Source organism: Oncorhynchus gorbuscha, unplaced genomic scaffold, assembly GCF_021184085.1.
Source record: "Oncorhynchus gorbuscha isolate QuinsamMale2020 ecotype Even-year unplaced genomic scaffold, OgorEven_v1.0 Un_scaffold_626, whole genome shotgun sequence".
NCBI lineage: Eukaryota > Metazoa > Chordata > Actinopteri > Salmoniformes > Salmonidae > Oncorhynchus > Oncorhynchus gorbuscha.
The window spans coordinates 333,581-345,755 of record NW_025745742.1 but is presented as its reverse complement, the minus strand read 5'-3'; positions in this window follow the sequence as shown (position 1 = coordinate 345,755).

Sequence of the window (12,175 nt, the reverse complement as noted above, 5' to 3'; positions counted from 1 at the left end):
GAGTTGTCTTTTCTATTACCATGAAGGTATAGAGTTGTCTTTTCTATTACCATGAAGGTATAGAGTTGTCTTTTCTATTACCATGAAGGTATAGAGTTGTCTTTTCTATTACCATGAAGGTATAGAGTTGTCTTTTCTATTACCATGAAGGTAAAGAGTTGTCTTTTCTATTACCATGAAGGTATAGAGTTGTCTTTTCTATTACCATGAAGGTATAGAGTTGTCTTTTCTATTACCATGAAGGTATAGAGTTGTCTTTTCTATTACCATGAAGGTATAGAGTTGTCTTTTCTATTACCATGAAGGTATAGAGTTGTCTTTTCTATTACCATGAATGTAAAGAGTTGTCTTTTCTATTACCATGAAGGTAAAGATTTGTCTTTTCTATTACCATGAAGGTATAGAGTTGTCTTTTCTATTACCATGAAGGTATAGAGTTGTCTTTTCTATTACCATGAAGGTATAGAGTTGTCTTTTCTATTACCATGAAGGTAAGAGTTGTCTTTTCTATTACCATGAAGGTATAGAGTTGTCTTTTCTATTACCATGAAGGTATAGAGTTGTCTTTTCTATTACCATGAAGGTATAGAGTTGTCTTTTCTATTACCATGAAGGTATAGAGTTGTCTTTTCTATTACCATGAAGGTATAGAGTTGTCTTTTCTATTACCATGAAGGTATAGAGTTGTCTTTTCTATTACCATGAAGGTATAGAGTTGTCTTTTCTATTACCATGAAGGTATAGAGTTGTCTTTTCTATTACCATGAAGGTATAGAGTTGTCTTTTCTATTACCATGAAGGTATAGAGTTGTCTTTTCTATTACCATGAAGGTATAGAGTTGTCTTTTCTATTACCATGAAGGTATAGAGTTGTCTTTTCTATTACCTTTTCTATTATGAAGGTATAGAGTTGTCTTTTCTATTACCATGAAGGTAAAGAGTTGTCTTTTCTATTACCATGAAGGTAAAGAGTTGTCTTTTCTATTACCATGAAGGTAAAGAGTTGTCTTTTCTATTACCATGAAGGTATAGAGTTGTCTTTTCTGTTACCATGAAGGTAAAGAGTTGTCTTTTCTATTACCATGAAGGTATAGAGTTGTCTTTTCTATTACCATGAAGGTAAAGAGTTGTCTTTTCTGTTACCATGAAGGTAAAGAGTTGTCTTTTCTATTACCATGAAGGTATAGAGTTGTCTTTTCTGTTACCATGAAGGTATAGAGTTGTCTTTTCTATTACCATGAAGGTATAGAGTTGTCTTTTCTGTTACCATGAAGGTATAGAGTTGTCTTTTCTATTACCATGAAGGTATAGAGTTGTCTTTTCTGTTACCATGAAGGTATAGAGTTGTCTTTTCTATTACCATGAAGGTATAGAGTTGTCTTTTCTATTACCATGAAGGTATAGAGTTGTCTTTTCTGTTACCATGAAGGTATAGAGTTGTCTTTTCTATTACCATGAAGGTATAGAGTTGTCTTTTGTAGGATGGTTGTTTTTTGTCCCTTCGTCCTAGTGCTCACATTCCAATCCAACAAAGAACCTTAAGACTGAAGGGAACAGTGGAGGGACCAGTGGAGGGACCAGTGGAGGGAACAGTGAAGGGAACAGTGAAGGGAACAGTGAAGGGAACAGTGAAGGGAACAGTGAAGGGAACAGTGGAGGGAACAGTGGAGGGAACAGTGAAGGGAACAGTGGAGGGAACAGTGAAGGGAACAGTGGAGGGAACAGTGGGGGGAACAGTGGCGGGAACAGTGAAGGGAACAGTGGAGGGAACAGTGAAGGGAACAGTGGAGGGAACAGTGGGGGGAACAGTGGCGGGAACAGTGGGGGGAACAGTGGGGGAACAGTGGAGGGAACAGTGGAGGGAACAGTGGAGGGAACAGTGAAGGGAACAGTGGAGGGAACAGTGGAGGGAACAGTGGAGGGAACAGTGGAGGGAACAGTGGAGGGAACAGTGGAGGGAACAGTGGGGGAACAGTGGAGGGAACAGTGAAGGGAACAGTGGAGGGAACAGTGGAGGGAACAGTGGAGGGAACAGTGGGGGGAACAGTGGAGGGAACAGTGGAGGGAACAGTCCAATGATACATATATACTGTCTTGTTAACTTTGTCATAGAATACTGTAAGAGGAACGTGTTGAATGTTTTTGTATGAGTCGTCTATCATTCTATTTCTACTTTACCATGAATAGTGGACGAGGGACAGGAAGAAGACACTATTTTTGGACAGTCAGAGCACAAAACACAAAGAGATATACCACGTGAATTCATAGTTCACTCATAGTTATTCTTGAGTAGGTAGATAAATGTGAGGAATTTGTACAACAGGCTCTATAGCCGTGTCCCTGGAAGTAACTCTGAAAAGAAGTGTCCTAACGACTCCATGTTCCTCCGGCCGGATAAATGTGAGGCCATTTGTTGAGCGAAACGAGGCCACCTTGGTAGAAAGGTTCTACAGCCTCCAGTCTCTGCATTCACACGGAATAACACTTGTATGTAGATAAAATGTCTATAAAATGTACCTTCCCAGTCTTTGTTCCCCACTGTGATTCAGCTTCGCTGGTGAAATCCAATACAGCAGCTGTCGGCTCTGTGCGCCATTCTTCTGCTGCATGTACAGTACATTCATAGTCAAAACAATTCCATCACCTTGTAGAAAAACAAAACGAGGTACTGTGCTCACTCATCTGCTTCTTTTATCCAATATGAATTATTTGACACTGCAGTTTTATCAGAGGCTTTTTGACATTTTCCATTCATGTGGAAATACAATCTCCATTTGTAAAACCATGCTTACCTCGATTGGTTTAAAAGTTCAATCAAATTACAGGAGAAAACTTCCAGGCCTGAGGTAAAAAAAATGGGTCTTTCAGGTCCACTTTGTCATCCCTGATAGTTTGTGCCTTTCTGGTATATGATGGGTGGCTCAAGGTCAGGGATATGAAGTGTGGTTATACTGTTATCACAAGGACTCACTGACCTCTCTTCCACACACACACACACACACACACACACACACACACACACACACACACACACACACACACACACACACACACACACACACACACACACACACACACACACACACACACACACACACACACACACACACACACACACACACACACACACACACACACACACACACACACACACACACACACACACACACACACACACACACACACACACACAAATAAATGGAAATCTGGGACACTCAAATGAGTATGATACGTTTGGTATTGTTACAAAAAGACAGAAGGTTACTTAAGGCTAAAACGATAGGAATGTGCTTGGTGGAGGTGGATGGGAGGTGTACAACATGGATGTCTTGCATCCCAAAGGTTGGGTGGTAGATTCTCATCACGGACAATTTTAGATAATTAGCAACTTCGCAATTACTTGCTACTTTGCATGTTAGCTAACCCTTCCTGTAACTTTAACCCTTTACCCTAACTCCTAACCCTAACCCTTTACCCTAACTCCTAACCCTTTACCCTAACTCCTAACCATAACCCTTTACCCTAACTCCTAACCCTAACCCTTTACCCTAACTCCTAACCCTAACCCTTTAACCTAACTCCTAACCCTTTACCCTAACTCCTAACCCTTTACCCTAACTCCTAACCCTAACCCTTTAACTCCTAACCCTAACACTTTACTCTAACTCCTAAACCTAACCTTACCCCTTTACCCTAACCCTAACCTTACCCCTGTACCCTAACTCCTAACCCTAACTCCTAACCCTTTACCCTAACTCCTAACCCTAACTTTAACCCTTTACCCTAACTCCTAACCCTTTACCCTAACTCCTAACCCTTTGCCCTAACTCCTAACCCTTTAACCTAACTCCTAACCCTTTACCCTAACTCCTAACCCTAACCTTAAACCTTTACCCTAACTCCTAACCCTAACCCTTTACCCTAACTCCTAACCCTAACCTTAACCCTTTATCCTAACTCCTAACCTTAACCCTTTATCCTAACTCCTAACCCTAACCTTAACCATTTACCCTAACTCCGAACTCCTAACCCTAACCCTTTACCCTAACTCCTAACCCTTTACCCTAACTCCTAATCCTAACCTTAACCCTTTACCCTAACTCTAACCTTAACCCCTAATGCCTAGCTAATGTTAGCCACCTAGGTAACCTACCTAACATTTGCGTTAGCCACCTAGCCAACTAACTAACGTTAGCCACAACAAATTAAAATTCGCAACATATCAAGTAAATTGTCATTTGTAACATATGATAAAAAATGGATGAAGGACATCCACAAATGAATACATACCATGCCAAATGTTAGATATCATACTAATTTGAGTGTCCCGGATTTTTGTTTACAGTGTTCCATTTCTCTCTATGTCCAGGTTACACACACCATCTTAGATAGAATGGGGAAGCAGTTCCAAATTCCCCAACCCCATTTCCCCATTCCCCTACCCCATTTCCCCAACCCCATTTCCCCATTCCCCATTTCCCCATTCCCCTACCCCATTTCCCCATTCCCCTAACCCATTTCCCCAACCCCATTTCCCCATTTCCCCATTCCCCTACCCCATTTCCCCATTCCCCTACCCCATTTCCCCATTCCCCTACCCCATTTCCCCAACCCCATTTCCCCATTCCCCAATTCCCCATTCCCATACCCCATTTCCCCATTCCCCAACCCCATTTCCCCATTCCCCAACCCCATTTCCCCATTCCCCTACCCCATTTCCCCATTCCCCAACCCCATTTCCCCATTCCCCAACCCCATTTCCCAATTCCCTACCCTGACGATGCTGCCTTCAACATTCCATAACCAAAACATCAACACAACCCTCCATGTACCACTGTACTGTTAGACGGCCCTGATTATTCCAACACACATCAACAACCCAACTCTAAGGAGCCAAGCCCACCAATCACAGCCCGGTCTTGGCCGAGTACTAATGGAACAGGACTGGAGAAACACTCATTATTGACTCCCTCCCTCCCTCCACTCCCTCGTCTTCGCCTCTCTCTCCATCTGCATAGTAATAGCTTGGCCTTGTGTGTAAATTTACAGCCCAAAGTTTCCATTTGCTATGTGGTGAATGTGCTGCGTTTAAGCCATTTCGGTTACTTGTGTTCACTGCTTTGTATTGTAAATGTGCTATTAGAATTCATGAAGGTATTTACATGCATTTGCATGCCAGGCAAATGCTGGGAACAGTATTTTTATATCATACATTACATGTGCCAGCAGCCATAGACCTACAGCACTGCCCTTCCATATCTCTGCTGCTGTCCCCCTTAAGCTAAGCAGGGTTGGTCCTGATCGCTCCCTGGATGAGAGACCAGATGCTGTGGCATTGGATGGCCAGTAGGGGGCGCTCTTCCCTCTGTTCCCTCTGTCCCCAATCCCTGCCCTACAAGAGAAGTGTAGTTCTGTAGCCTTCATTTCACTCTATCCTTATAAGGATGAATGTCCTGCCTGTTTATCTATCTATATGCTTTAGAGATCCATTATACATGTGGTCATGGTCATCTATCTGTCTCAGGCAACAACACAGCCACAGCTATTTACATGGCCTAACATCAATGGCTGCTCTGCAGGGTCGGACTGACTGCTCTGCAGGGCTGGACTGACTGCTCTGCAGGGCTGGACTGACTGCTCGGACTGACTGCTCTGCAGGGCCGGACTGACTGCTCTGCAGGGCCGGACTGACTGCTCTGCAGGGCCGGACTGACTGCTCTGCAGGGCCGGACTGACTGCTCTGCAGGGCCGGACTGACTGCTCTGCAGGGCCGGACTGACTGCTCTGCAGACTACCGCATTTGGGGCACCTTCCTGCACTTCAACACATTTTGTCATGAGGCTATGAGAAAACGTTGCCGTGTTAAAGTACATTTCCTGCTGTTCTACACATTTTGTAATCCTATGTGATCCGCGAGGCGCCTGACACCACATTGGTTCTGGGTAGTGGATATAAAGTACGATGCATCCAGTGATCCAGAAGGAACTGACTGTTTACTCTGGCCATCCACGCATAAATATTTCCTATGATCATTATTGGTTCCCTCAGAGACTAACTAACTCATTTTTCCCGCCCATTACGGCCTTATTGCAGCTTTTTTTAATTAACCAAGTTTCTTAATTAGGTGTGGAGCAGTACGGCTGCAAACAGGCTGTCGAGATAATTAACTACTGACCCTGCTTTATGAGGGGAAGGAAGATGGAGAGAGAGAGAGAGAGAGAGAGAGAGAGAGAGAGAGAGAGAGAGAGAGAGAGAGAGAGAGAGAGAGAGAGAGAGAGAGAGAGAGAGAGAGAGAGAGAGAGAGAGAGAGAGAGAGAAGACAGAGATGAGAGAGAGAGAGAGAGAAGGAGAGAGAAGACAGAGAGACAGAGAGAGAGAGAGGAAGTCAAGGAGGAGGAAGGAGAGACAGTCAGGAGAGAGTGAGAGAGAGAGAGAGTCAAGGAGGGGAAGGAAGACAGAGAGAGGGAAGTGAGAGGAAGAAGGAGGGGAAGGAAGACAGAGTGAGATAGAGAGAAGTCAAGGAGGGGAAGGAAGACAGAGTGAGATAGAGAGAAGTCAAGGAGGGGAAGGAAGACAGAGTGAGAGAGAGGGGAGTCAAGGAGGGGAAGGAAGACAGAGTGAGAGAGAGGGAAGTCAAGGAGGGGAAGGAAGACAGAGTGAGAGAGAGGGAAGTCAAGGAGGGGAAGGAAGACAGAGTGAGAGAGAGTGAAGTCAAGGAGGGGAAGGAAGACAAAGTGAGAGAGAGGGAAGTCAAGGAGGGGAAGGAAGACAGAGTGAGAGAGAGCATATTACACACACATCTAACCCTTCTTCCTCCCTCCTTCCTCTCCTATCACCCACCTCCCTCCTTCCTCTCCATCACCCACCTCCCTTCTTCCTCCCTCCTTCCTCTCCATCAACCACCTCCCTCCTTCCTCCCTCCTTCCTCTCCTATCACCCACCTCCCTCCTTCCTCTCCTATCACCCACCTCCCTCCTTCCTCTCCCATCACCCACCTCCCTCCTTCCTCTCCATCACCCACCTCCCTCCTTCCTCTCCATCACCCACCTCCCTCCTTCCTCCCTCCTTCCTCTCCATCAACCAACTCCCTCCTTCCTCTCTCTTCACCCACCTCCCTCCTTCCTCTCCTATCACCCACCTCCCTCCTTCCTCTCCCATCACCCACCTCCCTCCTTCCTCTCCATCACCCACCTCCCTCCTTCCTCCCTCCTTCCTCTCCATCAACCACCTCCCTCCTTCCTCCCTCCTTCCTCTCCATCACCCACCTCCCTCCTTCCTCCCTCCTTCCTCTCCATCAACCACCTGCCTCCTTCCTCCCTCCTTCCTCTCCATCAACAAACTCCCTCCTTCTTCTCTCTTCACCCACCTCCCTCCTTCCTCTCCTATCACCCACCTCCCTCCTTCCTCTCCCATCACCCACCTCCCTCCTTCCTCTCCATCACCCACCTCCCTCCTTCCTCTCCATCAACCACCTCCCTCCTTCCTCCCTCCTTCCTCTCCATCACCCACCTCCCTCCTTCCTCCCTCCTTCTCCTCCATCAACCACCTCCCTCCTTCCTCTCCATCACCCACCTCCCTCCTTCCTCTCCATCAACCACCTCCCTCCTTCTTCTCCATCAACCACCTCCTTCCTTCCTCCCTCCTTCCTCTCCCATCACCCACCTCCCTCCTTCCTCTCCATCACCCACCTCCCTCCTTCCTCCCTCCTTCCTCTCCATCACCCACCTCCCTCCTTTCTCTCCCATCACACAACCCCTCCTTCCTCTCCCATCACCACCTCCCTCCTTCCTCCCTCCTTCCTCCCTCATCACCTACCTCCTCCTTCCTCTCCATCACCACCCCACTCCTTCCACTCCCATCACCACCTCCCTCCTTCCTCTCCCATCACCACCTCCCTCCTTCCTCTCCCATCACCACCTCCCTCCTTCCTCTACCATCACCCACCCCTCCTTCCTGTCCCATCACCACCTCTCTCCTTCCTCTACCATCACCCACCCCCTCCTTCCTCTCCCATCACCCACCCCCTCCTTCCTCTCCCATCACCCACCCCCTCCTTCCTCTCCCATCACCACCTCTCTCCTTCCTCTCCCATCACCACCTCTCTCCTTCCTCTCCCATCACCACCTCTCTCCTTCCTCTCCCATCACCACCTCCCTCCTTCCTCTCCCATCACCACCTCCCTCCTTCCTCTCCCATCACCACCTCTCTCCTTCCTCTCCCATCACCACCTCCCTCCTTCCTCTCCCATCACCACCTCTCTCCTTCCTCTACCATCACCACCTCTCTCCTTCCTCTCCCATCACCACCTCTCTCCTTCCTCTCCCATCACCACCTCTCTCCTTCCTCTACCATCACCACCTCTCTCCTTCCTCTCCCATCACCACCTCTCTCCTTCCTCTCCCATCACCACCTCCCTCCTTCCTCTCCCATCACCACCTCTCTCCTTCCTCTACCATCACCACCTCTCTCCTTCCTCTACCATCACCACCTCTCTCCTTCCTCTCCCATCACCACCTCTCTCCTTCCTCTCCCATCACCACCTCTCTCCTTCCTCTCCCATCACCACCTCTCTCCTTCCTCTCCCATCACCACCTCTCTCCTTCCTCTCCCATCACCACCTCTCTCCTTCCTCTCCCATCACCACCTCTCTCCTTCCTCTCCCATCACCACCTCTCTCCTTCCTCTACCATCACCACCTCTCTCCTTCCTCTACCATCACCACCTCTCTCCTTCCTCTACCATCACCACCTCTCTCCTTCCTCTACCATCACCACCTCCCTCCTTCCTCTACCATCACCCACCCCTCCTTCCTCTACCATCACCACCTCTCTCCTTCCTCTACCATCACCACCTCTCTCCTTCCTCTACCATCACCACCTCCCTCCTTCCTCTACCATCACCCACCCCTCCTTCCTGTCCCATCACCACCTCTCTCCTTCCTCTACCATCACCCACCCCCTCCTTCCTCTCCCATCACCCACCCCTCCTTCCTCTCCCATCACCCACCCCCTCCTTCCTCTCCCATCACCACCTCTCTCCTTCCTCTCCCATCACCACCTCTCTCCTTCCTCTCCCATCACCACCTCTCTCCTTCCTCTCCCATCACCACCTCCCTCCTTCCTCTCCCATCACGACCTCCCTCCTTCCTCTCCCATCACCACCTCTCTCCTTCCTCTCCCATCACCACCTCCCTCCTTCCTCTCCCATCACCACCTCTCTCCTTCCTCTACCATCACCACCTCTCTCCTTCCTCTCCCATCACCACCTCCCTCCTTCCTCTCCCATCACCACCTCTCTCCTTCCTCTCCCATCACCACCTCTCTCCTTCCTCTCCCATCACCACCTCTCTCCTTCCTCTCCCATCACCACCTCTCTCCTTCCTCTACCATCACCACCTCTCTCCTTCCTCTACCATCACCCACCCCCTCCTTCCTCTACTATCACCACCTCTCTCCTTCCTCTACCATCACCCACCCCCTCCTTCCTCTACTATCACCCACCTCCCTCCTTCCTCTCCCATCACCCACCTCCCTCCTTCCTCTCCATCACCCACCTCCCTCCTTCCTCTCCATCAACCACCTCCCTCCTTCCTCCCTCCTTCCTCTCCATCACCCACCTCCCTCCTTCCTCCCTCCTTCTCCTCCATCAACCACCTCCCTCCTTCCTCTCCATCACCCACCTCCCTCCTTCCTCTCCATCAACCACCTCCCTCCTTCTTCTCCATCAACCACCTCCTTCCTTCCTCCCTCCTTCCTCTCCCATCACCCACCTCCCTCCTTCCTCTCCATCACCCACCTCCCTCCTTCCTCCCTCCTTCCTCTCCATCACCCACCTCCCTCCTTTCTCTCCCATCACACAACCCCTCCTTCCTCTCCCATCACCACCTCCCTCCTTCCTCCCTCCTTCCTCCCTCATCACCTACCTCCCTCCTTCCTCTCCATCACCACCCCACTCCTTCCACTCCCATCACCACCTCCCTCCTTCCTCTCCCATCACCACCTCCCTCCTTCCTCTCCCATCACCACCTCCCTCCTTCCTCTACCATCACCCACCCCTCCTTCCTGTCCCATCACCACCTCTCTCCTTCCTCTACCATCACCCACCCCCTCCTTCCTCTCCCATCACCCACCCCCTCCTTCCTCTCCCATCACCCACCCCCTCCTTCCTCTCCCATCACCACCTCTCTCCTTCCTCTCCCATCACCACCTCTCTCCTTCCTCTCCCATCACCACCTCTCTCCTTCCTCTCCCATCACCACCTCCCTCCTTCCTCTCCCATCACCACCTCCCTCCTTCCTCTCCCATCACCACCTCTCTCCTTCCTCTCCCATCACCACCTCCCTCCTTCCTCTCCCATCACCACCTCTCTCCTTCCTCTACCATCACCACCTCTCTCCTTCCTCTCCCATCACCACCTCTCTCCTTCCTCTCCCATCACCACCTCTCTCCTTCCTCTACCATCACCACCTCTCTCCTTCCTCTCCCATCACCACCTCTCTCCTTCCTCTCCCATCACCACCTCCCTCCTTCCTCTCCCATCACCACCTCTCTCCTTCCTCTACCATCACCACCTCTCTCCTTCCTCTACCATCACCACCTCTCTCCTTCCTCTCCCATCACCACCTCTCTCCTTCCTCTCCCATCACCACCTCTCTCCTTCCTCTCCCATCACCACCTCTCTCCTTCCTCTCCCATCACCACCTCTCTCCTTCCTCTCCCATCACCACCTCTCTCCTTCCTCTCCCATCACCACCTCTCTCCTTCCTCTCCCATCACCACCTCTCTCCTTCCTCTACCATCACCACCTCTCTCCTTCCTCTACCATCACCACCTCTCTCCTTCCTCTACCATCACCACCTCTCTCCTTCCTCTACCATCACCACCTCCCTCCTTCCTCTACCATCACCCACCCCTCCTTCCTCTACCATCACCACCTCTCTCCTTCCTCTACCATCACCACCTCTCTCCTTCCTCTACCATCACCACCTCCCTCCTTCCTCTACCATCACCCACCCCTCCTTCCTGTCCCATCACCACCTCTCTCCTTCCTCTACCATCACCCACCCCCTCCTTCCTCTCCCATCACCCACCCCCTCCTTCCTCTCCCATCACCCACCCCTCCTTCCTCTCCCATCACCACCTCTCTCCTTCCTCTCCCATCACCACCTCTCTCCTTCCTCTCCCATCACCACCTCTCTCCTTCCTCTCCCATCACCACCTCCCTCCTTCCTCTCCCATCACGACCTCCCTCCTTCCTCTCCCATCACCACCTCTCTCCTTCCTCTCCCATCACCACCTCCCTCCTTCCTCTCCCATCACCACCTCTCTCCTTCCTCTCATCACCACCTCTCTCCTTCCTCTCCCATCACCACCTCCCTCCTTCCTCTCCCATCACCACCTCTCTCCTTCCTCTCCCATCACCACCTCTCTCCTTCCTCTCCCATCACCACCTCTCTCCTTCCTCTCCCATCACCACCTCTCTCTCCTTCCTCTACCATCACCACCTCTCTCCTTCCTCTACCATCACCCACCCCCTCCTTCCTCTACTATCACCACCTCTCTCCTTCCTCTACCATCACCCACCCCCTCCTTCCTCTACTATCACCACCTCTCTCCTTCCTCTACCATCACCCACCCCCTCCTTCCTCTACTATCACCACCTCTCTCCTTCCTCTCCCATCACCACCCCCACTCCTTCCACTCCCATCACCACCTCCCTCCTTCCTCTCCCATCACCACCTCCCTCCTTCCTCTACCATCACCCACCCCTCCTTCCTCTCCCATCACCACCTCTCTCCTTCCTCTACCATCACCCACCCCCTCCTTCCTCTCCCATCACCCACCCCCTCCTTCCTCTCCCATCACCCACCCCCTCCTTCCTCTACCATCACCCACCCCCTCCTTCCTCTACTATCACCACCTCTCTCCTTCCTCTCCCATCACCACCCCACTCCTTCCACTCCCATCACCACCTCCCTCCTTCCTCTCCCATCACCACCTCCCTCCTTCCTCTCCCATCACCACCTCCCTCCTTCTTCTACCATCACCCACCCCTCCTTCCTCTCCCATCACCACCTCTCTCCTTCCTCTACCATCACCCACCCCCTCCTTCCTCTCCCATCACCCACCCCCTCCTTCCTCTCCCATCACCCACCCCCTCCTTACTCTCCCATCAC